The sequence below is a fragment of the Aotus nancymaae genome, unplaced genomic scaffold, assembly GCF_030222135.1.
Source record: "Aotus nancymaae isolate 86718 unplaced genomic scaffold, 86718_ANA_hifiasm-v0.15.2.pri h1tg000058l, whole genome shotgun sequence".
Lineage (NCBI taxonomy): Eukaryota > Metazoa > Chordata > Mammalia > Primates > Aotidae > Aotus > Aotus nancymaae.
In genome coordinates, this window is record NW_026988472.1 from 53323985 (window position 1) to 53339714 (window position 15730).

Sequence of the window (15730 nt, forward strand, 5' to 3'; positions counted from 1 at the left end):
ACAGAGTAATGGCCCCCAAAGATGTTTACATCCTAATCCCCATGTGGTACACAGAAAAATGGTGTCCCCCAAATATCCATGTCCTAATCCCCATGTGGTAGACAGAATAATGGCCCCAAAGATGTTCACATCCTAACCCCCATGGGGTAGACAGAATAATGGTCCTAAAGATGTCCACATCTTAATCCCATGGGGCAGATGGATAATGGCCTCAAAGATGTCCATACTCTAATCCTACTTGATAGATGGAATAATGGTCCCCACAGATGATGACATCCTAATCCCCAGGTGGTAACAGAATAATAATATCCCAAAATGTTCATGTTCTAATTCCCATGTTCTTTATAAGATGGAAGTTGGTGGCTCAGAGTGAGAAATGGAAATGTGACAATGGAAACAGAGGTCAGAGTGATGTTAGGATCATGAACCAATAAACTCAAGTATCCTCTAAAAGCTGAAAAAGACAAGGAAATAGACTCTCCCTTCAAGCCTCTGCCTCAAAAGGAGTGCAGTTCTGCTAACTCATTTTCTGATTTTCTTTTGTTTTATTTTTTTTTCAACTTTTGTATTAAGTTCAGGGCACATGTGCAAATTTGTTATTTCGGTAAACTCATGTCACAGGGATTGTTGTAGAGATTATTTTGTTGCCCAGGTACTAAGCCTAGTGTCTATTAGTTATTTCTCCTGATCCTCTCCCTCCTCCCACCCTCCACTTTCCAATAGGTCCCAGTGTGTGCTGTTCCCCTCTATGTGTCCATGTGCTTTCATCATTTAACTCCCACTTGTAAGTGAGAACATGCAGTATTTGGTTTTCTGTTCCTGCATTAGTTTGCAAAGGATAATGGCCTCCAACTTCATTCATATTGCTGCAAAGGACATGATCTCATCCTTTTTCATGTCTGTATAATATTCCATGGTGGATATGTACCGCATTTTCTTTATCCAGTCTACCATTGATGGGCATTTTCAAATAACAAAATAAATTTGTGCTGTTTTGAGCTATTGAGTTTATATTTGTTTTGTTACAACAGCCACAGGAAACTAATGCAATGGTTAAAAATAACCATTTTTCAAAACTAGACTAGATACAGAGTATATGAATATGAAAAGAGTAAACTTAAAAATTCTCTTGCAGCTTTCAATATTTTTGGATAGAAGAGTATGAATGAGTCCTCATAAGGTACCACTTAGGATGCTCTTGGCCCATTTAATGGTGAGCTAGTGAATCTTGTTCCCTTCTTCTTTCATGTTTCATAATGCAGCCATTGCTACAAAGCAACCTAAGAATCTCTGGGTGTATGATAGCCATTAGCATTAGAATAGAAGTGAATCACAGAAGAGTTATGTCTGCTGTAGTTAGTGCTGTCTAGGGCCAGTTGTAGTTGACTCTCTTGGATATTTTCCTACTGAACTCCTGATGAACTTTTATATCATTTTTTCTTACTGTACTCATAGTGAACTTCAACACTACTGTGGCGAGAAGATTTTTGGGCTTTAATTCATAACGGAGAAGCTGAATAATAACCACAGCGTATATTTACCTGAAGACAATAGTGTCAGAAATTATAGGAGCTGCAAATGTACTGTCATAATTCTCAGTGTAGTTCTTTCTCTTTTTTCACCCAACATAAATGATAGTTTAAGGCATTATTGTAAAAAATCAAAATGAATCCCAAAAACCTATGATGAACAAATGAGCATTTCAGATAAAGACAAGACAGGATTATCATCTATTTCTTTGCCTCGGGCTGTAGTATGACACTCTTCCTGCTGTCATTTTTCTTGGTGCTTTAAAAAATGTATTGTTTATTAAGATATAATGCAAATACACTGCAATTCTTAAACAATACAACTTCAGTATCTTCAATTAATTTTTGTATTTTTGGGGGGGTCCAGAGTCTTGCTCTGTCACCCAGGCTGGAGTGCAGTGATGCTATCATGACTTACTGCAACTGCCGCCTGCCAGGTTCAAGTGAGTCTTGTGCCTCAGCCTCCCAAGTAGCTGTGATTACAGGTGTTTGCCAACACGTCCAGCTAATTTTTGTAATTTTAGTAAAGACAAAGTTTTACCATGTTGGTCAGGTTGTTCTCAAACTCCTAACCTCAAGTTATACACCGGCCTCAGCCTCCCAGAGTGCTGGGATTACAAGCGTGAGCCACTGTGTGACTTCAGTATCTTCTACTATATTTACATGCTGTGCAACCACCATTACCATTTAATTCCAGACATTTTTTATCATCCCCAAAATAAACTCAGTATCCATTAACAGTCACTCTCCATACTATCCTCCTTTCTCTCAGTCCATGGCAACCTATAATCTACTTTTTGTTTATGGGTTTACCTTTCTGTACCTTTTATAAGAATGAAATCATGTGAACTTTTGTTTCTATTTTCACTTGCCATAATGTATTATGGCTCCTGTTGTGGTATGAATCAGTACATTCTCTAAATGGATAAGTAATATCCACATTATGCATATACATATTTTGTTTATCTTCAATTCATAGACATTTGGGCTACTGGTAATTTTTTACTGTTTTTTTTAATTTTTGTGAGTACATAGTAGGTGTATATATTTATGGGGTACATGAGATGTTTTGATACAGGCATACAATTTGAAATGAGCAGAACATGGAGAATAGGGTTCCATCTCCTCAAGCATTTATCCTTTGAGATACAAACAATCTAATTATACTCTTTATTTTAAAATGTATGATTCAGTTATTACTATTTTTGACTATTATAAATAATAATACTACAAACATTTGTGTACAGGGTGGTTTTTGGCAGACATGTTTTCAATTGTTTTGGCATATACCTAAGAGTAGAATTGTTGGTGTACAAGGCAGCTTGATGTTTCATCTTTTGAGGAACTACCAGACTGGTCTGCAATGTAGGTAAACCATTTTATAGTCATATCAGCAACATATGAGAGTTCCCATTTTTGTGTGTCCTCACCAATACTTGTGATTATCTATCTTGTTGATTAAAGCCATCCTACTTTCTGTGTATTTGGAACTAAAATTAATTTCCCATAGGTAGCATGTCCATTCTGCCAGTTTGTGATTTGGGGTTGGAGTGTTTAATCCATGTATTGCCATATTGTTTTTTGTCTCTGCATGTCTTTTTATTTTTTGCTGTTGTTGAACAAGTTATATAATGGAGCCACCCTGAAGACTCTCCCTGCTCCCTGTTTTGTTTTACTGCTTGTTGTTGTTTGTTTCTGCTGCTGTGTATTCGTTTGTTTAATGACTTCTCTAAACTAATTCTTCAGTCTGTATTCTTTGTTGCATGTGTTTACACCAAAGTGTCCTCACTGTTAGCTTGGTGTTCAGCCAGTGATTGGACAAAGATTAACTTAGATGTCTGCAGTCTCTCTGTCTAGCTGAGGGGCTCTGTGTTGCTGTTAGGGCATGCTTTCCACGTTCCCTCAGGCATAGTGTTCTTTCTCTACTTAGTAAAATTCAACCATTTCTCTTGGGCACATGCTGCTTGAATACTTGCATGTCTTTCTTTACTCTTCAGAGCTAATTGTCATCTCTGCCTTAGCCTTTCCTTCCTCCTGGAGCAATTCTTCAAGGTCAGATGGAGAGGAAACTGAGGTGTTTCTTAGGTCTTTCGCCTGCATGTGTGCACACCTGAGTATGCACACAACCCTCTGCCTGCACAAATCCTTTTTTATTCCAGGGAATACATCAGAGCTTTTAAATGACTCCAAGAACATGAAATCCTCCAGGTTTTCTTCTCAATGTTTTGGTTATTGTATTATGGTCCCCAGCTTTTATTACTACCTCGGGGAGCTGCACTTTTATACAGTTACCTCTGATTGTTTTTCACTAATCCCACAGGAAAAAGGCTGTTTCACCAGGTGAGCTCTATGTCATGTCAAATAAATGACAACTTTGTGAGTGGGGTCTTCTCGGGAACTAGCAGACAAGTCCAATAATGACATTACTCTGTGGATGGGACTTCTTATTCCTCCAGTGGCTACTATGCTACTAGTTGCTACTGAGTGTGGGATATTTGTCAACAAGGCCACCATGGAACTTGGGAGAGAACAACTTAAAACCTTGAAAAACCCCCTGTTCTTACTGAAATTTATCTATTTTTCTTGAATAATTGCTCCATGGATAGCCTTTGGTTCAGTGCTAGCCTTCGATTCATTTTCTAGACTCAGGATATTTTCTTATGAGTTTTGTCAAGTATTTTTGTAGTAGAAGCTTCTTGGAGGTCATTACCATGCTATTTCCAAGGATGCTATCTCCCAGTTCTTTCTTGGCCTATGTAGGTTTCAAGCTGTTTCTAGTGACCTCCAAATACCTCTTTTACTCCATTTCAGGAAATGGCAGATCGGGTTTGCTTTGGGGTTTATTTCCACCTCCAAAGGCTCCAGAATGCCCTTGCATTGCATTTATGCTATAAAAAACATGTCAACTCAATGCAGTATAGATAAGACATGCACTGCAGCATTAAGTATAAATTCTACATGACACAATGTAACAGAAATCTCTTTCTCCATGAAGTGAGTAAAATGATTGCTTTCCCTTCATTCCACATATAAAACCATAATTATATTTAATCATTCTACTAGCTTCTGTGTGTGTGACCTTACCACACAGAAATGAGTCATATAGCAGATTTAAGTGCAAAAGTCTGCAAATTGTCCTTTAAAAGCATCTGATGTACAAGGAACAAATGTGCTGCATTTCTAAATTTGAGATTGAGAACACCTGAAACCAGCCAAGAGCAATCCAAGTCCTATTTTCCCTTCACGTGTTGTGGATTGCAATTCTGGAAAGGATGAGAGGACCAAGATATTGCAAAGAAGCCTCCAATCAGTTTAACATGCTTTCTCCCTGCACCCACTTCTCATGTGCAATATAACACAATTCTTTCTAACTTAAAGTCAGCAATTAAACATTACACTCAGCATCTGAGTATTTTATAAAACATTCATCATTAGGCAAAAAGATAAACTGGATAATTCAGTGGCTAGCATTGTGTTACTTAATAGCTCATCTACTCCTTATTTGTTGGACATCTACTCTTTATTAATTACTGGATCAGTCAGTGTGGGGATAAATATGCATCAAGTGGTAGTTCCTCCACAAGGAACATTTCATTTTATAGAATTGATCATCACCTTATAGCACATGGAATGCATGGATTGAAAGAGGCTTGCCTTAATATTCCTCAGTTATTTACAGAATAAGAAACTGGCTGGCTGTATGCCATGGCTCACATCTGTAATCCCAGCAGTTTGGGAGGCCAACATGGGAGGGTCATTTGAGGCCAAAAGTTCAAAACCAGCTTGGGAAACACAGCAAGACCTCATCTGTACAGAAACTTCAAAAATATATATTAGATGTGTGTGGTGGTGCACACCTGTAGTCTCAACTTCTTGAGAGGCTAAGGTAGGAGGATTGCTTGAGCCTGGGATGTTGAGGCTGTAGTGAGCCATGATTGCACCATTGCAATTCCGCCTGGGCAACAGAGCAAGACCTTGTCTCAAAATACCAATAATAATAATAATAATAATAAAACAACTATCATGACAAACAGAGTACCAGTATTTATAACCCTTCAAAAAATTTTTAAACAGGGAAATTATGGTGGAGGTGACATTTGTGCCATGAAGAGTAAGAGTGTTAAAAACTCCATTTTAATACTTCAACCCCCACAGGTCTGGTAAATATCCTCACAGGTGAACCTCCAACTTCTCACCTCTTGTATTACAAGAAGCTCCACAAATTTAGCTGGAAAGAAAAAAGTGAACTCAGATGTAGAAATGCCTAATGCTGACATCCTGTTTTGTCCCTTAACAGATGTCTGGTTTTCAGTGAATTATTAAAATGCCTATTTAAATTATTTAAGTGCCTGTTTAAATACCTATTTGAAATAATAAAGCATGTGTAGACCAGATTGTAAATTACAATGGATATAGAAAACACAACAGAGGTGAACTTTCAGACAGGGCTTATGTCCTTAAGAAAGGCAACTGGGACATGCTGGGGCATTTGCAGCACTGAGGTGGCTATAATTTTAGATCTCAAGAGATACTGGACAACCATTTGCAGGGCTGGGGCTTGGATAAGGTCGGTGAGGTTTCCTATAAGGCAGTTGCAACATTTAAGGGGTGGCTGTAAGCTGAGTAATCAGGATAAATGACATCTTAATGAAACTTAAAAGAAGCAATGTTCATATAAAGAAATCATTGGTGAGCAAAATATTAAAACTGTAAATAAAGACAGACTGTGCAGGGTGGGGATTAGGGTAAGGCAAAGACTCTGAGTTATGCAAGTGCGGTAATAGCATACCCCATGGTTTGCATCATGTTAACCCTTATCTTTGTAATGCCTCCCTTTCTTGTACAGATGGGAGTTTGAACGACAGTAAGGTAAGATGACTCCCTCAGGACACCTTCTGCTCAGCAAGTCATTGGTTCTCAGGCAGTGGAATCCCAAGTTATATTTAGTCCCTTCCAAGCCTCAGTTGCATGGTATTACAAGTTGAATGATGTTCCCCAAAGCAATATGTTGAAGTCTGAATCCCTGGTACTTAGGAATGTGACCTTATTTGGAAATAACGTTTTGCAGATGTAATCAAGTTGTGACAAGTTCATTTGGGTAGACCCAAGTCTAATCTGTCTAGTGTTTTTTATAGGAAGAGGCGATTAGGACACAGACACATACAGAGGAAGGACTATGTGAAGGCATGCGGACAGAAGACAACCACGGGAAGGCGGAGGCAGATACTGGAGTGTTGCATCTACAAGCCAAGCAATGCCAAGAACTGCTGGCAACAACCAGAAAGTAGAAGACACAAGAAAGGATACTCCCCTACAGACTTTAGAGGGAATGTGGCACACACAGAGAAGACAGCCATGCAAGATGGAAGCGGATATTGGAGTGGCACATCTACAAGCAAAGAACACCAAAGTTCACTGGCAACTATCAAAAAGTAGAAGAGGCAAGAAAGGATCCTTCTCTACATATTTTAGAGAGATCATGGCCCCACCAACCCTTTTATGTTGGACTTCTGGCCTCCAGAACTATGAGAGAATATGTTTCTTTTGTTTCCATCCACCCAGTGTACAATACTTTGTTTTAGCAGCCCACTTTCCAAAGACAGCTGGTTTCACTTGGGCACAATGCTAGTGAAACATACCATGGTCACCTTTGTCTGGCATCAAGAACATAGACCACTAAGGATGTGTGCATGATAAGAGAGAGACCTGAAGGATGGCATGGAAGAAGGCGAGATCTCGTATGGTTGCTCGAAGAAGGAAATTACCTTGGGTTCTAAAGAGTGTTAAAATACTCCCTATTCCACTAGTAAAATTTGCTTATGGAAGAATATGCAATGCATAAAATCCTATATTATTCTTTGCAGAAACACCAAAGGTTAAACATTATAGCACACTTGGCTAATGTGCTTGCCTTCTTCTGTTATAGTACAAAAGGAAATGTTTTTATGTTCCTTAACATTTTTTAGGTTAACTTTCTAATTAAGTAATTTTTTATAGGTCAGTGGCCACGTGTTTAGTAAAATTTTATCAAGTTAAATAATGTCAAATAAAATATACTGCTAAAAAGCAATGGTACTGTGGCAATTTTAATCAGAAAATTATCAGCAAAATACTAATGGGGCATTTTAGTTTAAAAGGTTGACCCTTTTCGTGCCTCTTCCATAGCAGGGCATGAAGCTTTTAAAGTGATTCTTTTTTAAGTTAACCTTCAATATAAAAACATAACCTTTTCTTTTTGGGGTACCTATTTTTAAGTCTCCTTATTTCTAATAGATACAGCACAAACACAATGACTGCATGAGACTGCTGATTGCAGGATTTTGGAACCCTAAGGATAGTGCACTTAAAAAAGAAGCGTGGTAAAATATACATAATATAGCACTTTCTATTTTAACTATTTTGAAGTGCACAGTTCAGTGGCCTTAAGCACGTTCACATTGTCATGCAACCATCACTGCCATCCGTCTCCAGGCTTTCCATTTTCCCCGACTGAAGCTCTTTCCCCATTAAACACTCCCTCCCCATTGCTTCTCCCCCAGTCCCTGGCAACCACCGCTCTGCTTTCTAGCTCCTTGAATTTGGCGACTCTAGGGACCTCATATGAGTGGAATCATATCGTTTCATCCTCTTGTGTCTGTCTGGTTTATATCACTTAGCATAATGTCCTCATCCATGTCTTCATCATTTTGTGTCTGGCTTATTTTATGTAGCATAAGGTCCTCATCCCTGTGGTAGCATGTGTTAGAATTGCCTTCCTTTTTAAGGCTGAATTATATTCTATGGTATATATAGAACACGTTTGGTCTTTTCATTCATGTATTGATGGACACTTGGATTGCTTCCTCCCTTCAGCTATTGTGAACAATATTGTTCTGAACACACATGTACCAATATCCATTGGAATATTTGCTTTCTTCGATTTTGTTTTTTTTGTTTTCGCTTTTGAACAAGGTCTTTTTTTATGATTTGAATAAGGTCTCACTCTGTCACCAAGGCTGGAGTTCAGTGGCACTATCATTGCTCTCTGCAGCCTCAGCGTCCCTGCTCTCAGGTGATCCTCTTACTTCAATCCCCCAAGCAGCTGGGACTACAGGTGCATGCCACCACACCCAGCTAATTTTGCGTGTTTGTGTGTATGCATATACATACATATATATATATATATATATATATATATATATATATATATATATTCTGTATAGACAGGGTTTTGTCATGTTGCTCAGACTGGTCTTAAACTCCTGGGCTCAAGTTATCCACCACTGGCCTTGGCCTCCCAAAGTGTTGAGATTACAGGTGTGAGCCACTGTATCTGGCCGGAACTCTGCATTCAATTCTTTTGGGTATAGACCTGCAATTGCATTACTGGATAATATGGCAGTTCTGTTAAGTTGGTGCAAAAGTAATCATGGTTTTAAAAAATAATGGCAAAAATCGCAATTACTTTTGCACTAGTTGCTACCCTATCACAGCTTATTTTTCACCATATTTCTTTAGGCTTGAACAAATACAATACACTCAAAAATTCAGGTCTCCACCCTGCCCCACACACATGAAAATGCCCAGATATCGTCTTCTGGTGCTGAAAATTATTGCTTAGTTTTGGTTAATTGCTTGAAGACATGTCATCACTCTAAAAACAACACAATCCCATTAAATGCAAATATATTTTGTGCCAAATTTACCATAAGTTAATGCCGTGGGCTTAATGTGTTATTTTGCTGAGGAATGGGCAAAAAGAGCTGCAATAATTATTCATTCAATAAATATTCATTTAGGACAGGAGATGGCAAGCTTTTCTGTAAATAGCCAGGTAGACGTTTTCTGCTTTGTGGGCCATGCAGTCTCTGTTACAAATACTCAGTTCTGCCTTCATCACACAAAAGAAGCCATAGACAATAGGGGAAAAAAATGTGTGTGGCAGTGTTCCAATAACTTTGTAAATACAGTTATTGCCCAAGCTGGTTCCAAAAACTTTATAAATAAATATCTTTATTTATAAACCCAAGTGATGGGCCACATTTAGTCCCTGGACCAGATTTGACTCATAGAGCATAGATTCCTGACCTTTATGGCCCTGGAAATAGTGAAAAAAAAAATAAAAAGACTGCTCTCTTATGTAGCCTACACTCTGATGGTGAAGACTCTGAGATTTTACCTCCCTTTCAAGCTAACACATTAGCCGGCTATAGTTTTATAAATACTGGCTACAGATGTGAAACTCTTAGCTCAGAAACAAAAGACTTTATTAGTGACTTCTACCTTGCCAAGCCTCATGTCTCACAGGGGTTATGAAGGGACAAGACCAGGTGCATGCTACATACAGAGTTAATTTGGGTCCCAGGTTAGGAAACAACCATAGGAAACACTCATTCTTAGAAGACGGCTGCTAATAATAAACCTACCCAAACTTTGCTCTGCTGGGGGGAATTATTTTTATTATCCAGGAAAGCAAACAAATGTGGACATTATCTCTACTATTTAAGGCCAGTCCCTACACAAATATCTTTGAAAACTATAGAACAGAGTGAAAGCTGTTTTTTGTTTTTTGTGTTTTTATGTTTGTTTATCTCTTTGTTTGTTTAAGACAGGATCTTGCTCTGTCACCCAGGCTGGAGTGCAGTGGTGTGATCACAAACTGCAGCCTCCACTTCCCAGGCTCCATCATTTCTCCAGCCTCAGCCTCCTGAGTAGGTGGGACTAAAGGCATGCACTCCCATGCCTGCATAATTTTTCTATTTTTTGTAGGTATTGGGTCTCACTGTGTTGCCCAGGCTGGTCTTAAACTCCTAGCCTCAAGCAATCCTCCTGCCTCAGCCTCCCAAAGTGCTGGGATTACAGACACGAGCCACCACACCAGGCCAGAACAAGGGTTGTCATGACGTTGCTTGCAAGTCACGCAAATACATGTATCACGCAAATACAAAAATCATCTGCTAGTAACCTGACAGAAGTGGGGTAGGTATAAAAGGGCACATTGGGAGCACCAGTCATTTTAGGTTGAGAGACACTGCCTGCCTAAGCTGATCCTGCAGGCGGGAAGCCCATGAAGGAAATTTCTAACCTCAATCTCCTACCATCCTTTGAACTCCTGGTTTAACCCACATGGAAGCCATAAGTCAATGGACCCCATTGTTACACAAAAGTTACCCTCCTGGGCACAGGGTAGGGCAGGGAGACATAAACACTTATGGCAGAACCTGTAATATAAGTTCTGCAGTCAGTCTCTACTCATCCTCCTCAACCTCACACTGACTTTGTAGGGATCGTCTAAGGTGATTTTAGTGTAACAACAGCATCTGGATGGAACAGCATCTGGACAGGCAGGAGACCGAGTTCTCTCTTATTAGTCTAGCAAGAATCCATTATTGTTTTCCGCTCCTGACAGCTTTGAGACAAAATCATTCTTCTCCTTTGAACTACAAACACTAACTCTATCTATTATTCATTTGTCACTCAACGTAAACCACAGCTCCCTGGTGGCCTCATTTTCTATGTTCAGGCAAAAGTTTCAAATTTGTCAACTTGCTTATAAATCTGTGAGTTTTTCTCTTATCTCTCTAATAGCATGATTTAAGTGTGGTGGATTTGATGTTACTCATTCCTTGGTCTCTCACTTTAGTAGCTGGATGTGACATTAAGGTAAATTACTGAATGTGTATAGATCTGTTTTTCATCCCAAGATAACACTAGTATTTATGTCAATTTCCAATTATATATTGCTAGGTTCTAAATGTGTGTCCCCTCTGAAATTTAAATGTTGAAAACCTAATCACCAAACTAATGGCATTAGGAGATGGGGTGTTTCGAAAAATGATTAAATCATGAGGACAGAACCTTCATGAAGACTCGTGTCTTTATACAAGAAGAAACAGCCAGAAGTCACCATCCATGTACCAGAAAATTGGCCCTCACCAGAACTTCAATCAGCATTACTCTTGGACTTTCCAGCCTCCTGAATTATGAGAAATAAATTTCCACTTTTGATAAGTCACCCAATTTATGACACTTTGTTCTAAAAGCCTGAACAGACAGCAACATACATATATAATATTTTGGCAATAGATAAGATGCCAGCGAGTACTCAATAAGTATTAAGGCCAAAGAACAACACTCCATGAGAAATTCTTATCATTGATATTTCATTAATAGTTCTTAATCAAATGCTAATTTTAGGACTCCATGCCTAAATGACTGAACCCTCAATAAAAACTGTGGACATGAACTATCAGGTGAGCTTCTCTAATAAACAATTCTGCACAATCACTGTCACACATTGTTGATGTCATACATTGTTGCTTTAAAGTCCACTGAAAGAGAACGACTTGTGTCTAGTTTCCTGGACTCAGCCCTATGCACCTTTTTATTTGTTGATTCTAACTATAACCTTTCACTGTAGTCATCCGTAACAATGAGCATGATAGCTTTTCTGAGTACCATGAGTTCTCCAGCAAATCATCTTGTCTGAGGGTAGGCTGACACACAACCAAGTAGAACAATTGAAATTTGCAAAAATGTTTAACGATCTTGATTAGAACCAAGTATTAATCTCAAGAAAACGTTGAAAATTATCCTTTTACTTGCATTCAAATTCTGGGTTAATTTTAATGTGAGGTTCCCTATAAATATTTGCTCTGTGGCAGTGAGAAGAGGGTGGTTAATTTTTACCTATTCCATTGCAAACTCACATTAACATATTTCTATACTTGGTGAATATATACACTAGAGATTCTATTTTGTGTATCCAATCCATTTCATGAAATAAACCTTCTTACTTTACATGTTTATTTGTCTCAATTGCCAACTTATTGGTTATAGTTGGTGTGCCATTCTGTACTCTGTATTTGAAATAACAGTTTATATACCTTGATCAATTATATTGACTTTAGTATAAGTTCATCCCTTTAATGATTATAAAATATTCTTTTTTTTTGTTTTGGAGTCTCACTCTTGTCACCCAGGCTGGAGTACAATGGCAAGATTTCAGCTCACTGCAATCTCTGCCTCCCGGGTTCAAGTGATTCCCCTGCTTCAGCCTCCTGAGTAGCTGGGATTACAGGTACCTACCACCATGCCTGGTTAATTTTTTTTTTTTTTCTTTTTTGTATTTTTTGTAGAAACAGGGTTTCACCATGTTGGTCAGGCTGGTCTCAAACTTATGACCTCAGGTGATCCACCTGCCTTGGCCTCCCAAAGTGCTGGGATTATAGGCATGAGCCACTGCACCCAGCCATTTTTTTTTTTTTTTTTTTTTTTTTTAAGAATCAGGGCCTCATTCTGTCATCTAGGCTAGAGTGCAGTGATGTGATCCTAGCTCGCTGCAGCCTCAAACTCTTGGCCTCAGGTAATCCCCCTATCTCAGCCTCCCAAGGTATTGGGATTAGCGTTGTAAGCTACCATGCCCAGCCAAAATAAAATATTCTTGACTGGAAACTTCTATAGGTATTCACAAGGCACTTCATTTTTATAACCACTAGGTTCTTCTCTCACATCCTGTTTCCAAAATGGAAAGTGTCTAGGATTATGTTTTCTCTTCAATGTCACAATTCTGATCATGTGTTTCTTTATGTAGTTTATAACATTTAACACTGCATGGATATTTTGGAAAATGTTTGATTTTTAGTTTTGCTTATAAAATAAATATTGCATAATAAACACCACACGAACTCTTTCAATCTTCATATTTTTCCTGAAATGTAGTGGTTCTCATCTAGAGAAGTCTAACTTGGCTCTCATTTACATGTTTTCAAGGTGAAAAGAACTCCCTATTGACTTACCGTGGCAAGCGGCTGATGTGTAAAAATGAAATCCATAACACGTATAGACATTTGTTTTCTAAACCATTTATGGACTGAATTCATAAACACGAAAAGAGCTTAAGTCAATGAAGGTTTTATTTCAATCTTCAGCTGAAGTCTTTTTCTATTACAGCGTTGAAATACGATTGTCTGGCATTGTGTCAGCTAGATTTAAAAATAGCTAACTGAAGACAGTAACGCAGTCTGAACATGCTTAATAAAGGGTATTAAAGAAATGGCAACAACTTTAAAAAATACAATGATAATCAGAGGAAATATCATTATGGTTGTGAACATAAAGAAAAAGTATTTGTGGTAGCTACTGGGATCATGAATTAAGTCAGATAACTGAAATTTAACATAACATTAACAATGACAATTTTTTATTCCTAGGCTATATCCATTTCATCAAAATCAAAGGGGGACAAGATACAATCGATATCTCATAAAGAGAATAATATATCCTTTTATTCCATTTTATAATAAATTGTAAGCTTAAGTACCAAGGTTATTTATCAAAGATTTTTTGTAATGCAGAACATGTAAGTGTTAGTTTAGGGCTAGAGCAGGCATACCAAAATAACACAGACTGGCTGGTTTAAATAACAGACATTTATTCTCTCACATTCCACAGGCTGGAAGTCTGAGATCAAGGTGTGGGCAGGGCTGGTTCCTCCTGGGGGCTCTCCCCTTGGCTTGTAGATGCCATCTTCTCCCTGAGTCCTTACGTAGTTGTCCCTCGATGTGTGTCTGTGTCTTAATCTCCTCTTCTTAAAAAGACCCAGTCCCATACTATGGGATTAGGGCCTACCCTGGGGACCTCATTTTACTCTAATCACCATTTTAAAGACCCTATCTCCAAATCCAATCACATTGGGAGTTAAAACTTTGACACAGATATTTTGGAGATGGAGCAAAATGCACTCCGTAACAATATGGGTAATCCATATTGGGTATCATTTAAAAAATCAACAAGACTTTTCTCACATGTTAGTCATTGTGATAAAAACATCAATATTTTACTTCTAAATTTTAAAATTACATCTTAATACATAACTTAAAAATATATGAAGTAGGGGCCAGGCATGGTGGCTCATGCCTGTAATCTCAGCACTTTGGGAGGTTGAGGTGGGCAGATCACTTGAGATCAGGAGTTCAAGACCAACCTGGCCCTGTCTCTACTAAAAATACAAAAAATAGCCAGGCATTGTGGTGCACGCCTGTAAGCCCAGCTACTGCCAGGCTGAGGCAGGAGAATTGCTTGAGCCTGGGAGATGGAGGTTGCAGTGAGCTGAGATTATGCCACTGCACTCCAGCCTGAGTGACAGAGTGAGACTTTGTCTCAAACAAACATATATATATATAAATATATATATAATAGGGGACAGAAAATGACAATCTCTTGACCATTGTTTCTGGAATATGCCACCAATTAGAAAAAGACAATTGGATCTTGAGTAAGATTACTTTAGAAATGATGTTACTTTTGTCAGAGTGCGGTAGCTCATGCCTGTAATCTCAGCATTTCAGGAGGCCAAAGCTGGAGAATGGCTCACTGCCAACAGTTTGAGACCCGCATAGGCAACATAGCAAGGCCCAATGTCTACAAAATATTTTCAAAAATTAGCTGGGTGGGGTGGTGCATGCCTGTAGTTCCAGCTACTTGGGAGGTTGAGGCAGGAGAACTGCTTGAGCCCAGGAGTTTGAAGCTGCAGTGAGCACCATTACAAGGAAAGAAGGGAGGAAGGAAGGAGGTAGTGAGGAAGGGAAGGAAGGAAGGATGGGAGGGAGAGAGAGAGAGAGAGAGAAAGAGAGAAAGGAAAGAAAGAAAGAAAAGAAGGAAGGAAGAAAGAAAGAAGGAAAGAAAGAAGAAAGAAAGAAAAAAAGAAAGAAAAGAAAGCAGTGATGTTACTTTAGAGCTTTGAATATCAAAACAAATAATGAGGACTTGCTTATTGATTAACTACATCAAAAGATATTCTATTAATTATGAATACAAATGGATCTGCACAGTATCCAGTATAGACAGCATAACAGACTATGCCTATCCTATAAATATCCTGGATGTATGCATTGTCACTACTCCTATAGATTTAAATCTACGTGCTCCATCTTTCCATTGACTGGTTCTCCATTGGGGTTATTTGGCCCCTTAGGAGATACTTGGAGACATTTTCAGTTGCCCAAACTGGGGAACGGTACCTTGGATATCCAGTGAATAAGGCCAGGGATGTGCTAACCATCCTAGCATACACAGGACAGCCTCTACCTAAACAAGGACTATCCAGCCCCAAATGCCAATACAGCTGAGATTGAGCAATTGCACCCGGAGTCTCCTGTAATTTCTTCAGCATCGCTCAAGTTCTGCTCATTTGACTGACACCTCGACTTAACCAAGGGGGA